Raw genomic sequence first — 1,098 nt, 5'->3', positions numbered from 1 at the left:
AATAAGGACACTTCATACAGGACTCTGTCCTCATGAACAATAAGGACACTTCATACAGGACTCTGTTCATCATGAACAATAGGACACTTCATACAGACTCTGTTCCTCATGAACAATAAGGACACTTCATACAGACTCTGTTCATCATGAACAATAAGGACACCTTCATACAGACTCTGCTTCCTCATGAACAATAAGGACACTTCATACAGACTCTGTTCCTCATGAACAATAAGGACACTTCATACAGACTCTGTTCATCATGAACAATAAGGACACTTCATACAGACTCTGTCCTCATGAACCAATAAGGACAACTTCATACAGACTCTGTTCCTCATGAACAATAAGGACACTTCATACAGACTCTGTTCCTCATGAACAATAAGGACACTTCATACAGACTCTGTTCATCATGAACAATAAGGACACTTCATACAGACTCTGTTCCTCATGAACAATAAGGACACTTCATACAGACTCTGTTCCTCATGAACAATAAGGACACTTCATACAGACTCTGTTCCTCATGAACAATAAGGACACTTCCATACAGACTTGTCCTCATGAACAATAAGGACACTTCATTACAGACTCTGTTCCTCATGAACAATAAGGACACTTCATACAGACTGTTCATCATGAACAATAAGGACACTTCATACAGACTCTGTTCATCATGAAATAAGGACACTTCATACAGACGTTTCATGAACAATAGGACACTTCATACAGACTCTGTTCATCATGAACAATAAGGACACTTCATACAGACTCTGTTCCTCATGAACAATAAGGACACTTCATACAGACTCTGTTCATCATGAACAATATGGACACTTCATACAGACTCTGTTCCTCATGAACAATAAGGACACTTCATACAGACTCTGTTCATGAACAATAAGGACACTTCATACAGACTCTGTTCATGAACAATAAGGACACTTCATACAGACTCTGTTCCTCATGAACAATAAGGACACTTCATACAGACTCTGTTCATGAACAATAGGACACTTCATACAGACTCTGTTCATGATGAACATAAGGACACTTCATACAGACTCTGTTCATGAACAATAAGGACACTTCATA

This window comes from Trematomus bernacchii, unplaced genomic scaffold, assembly GCF_902827165.1.
Source record: "Trematomus bernacchii unplaced genomic scaffold, fTreBer1.1, whole genome shotgun sequence".
Lineage (NCBI taxonomy): Eukaryota > Metazoa > Chordata > Actinopteri > Perciformes > Nototheniidae > Trematomus > Trematomus bernacchii.
Note: the sequence above shows the minus strand (reverse complement) of the source record.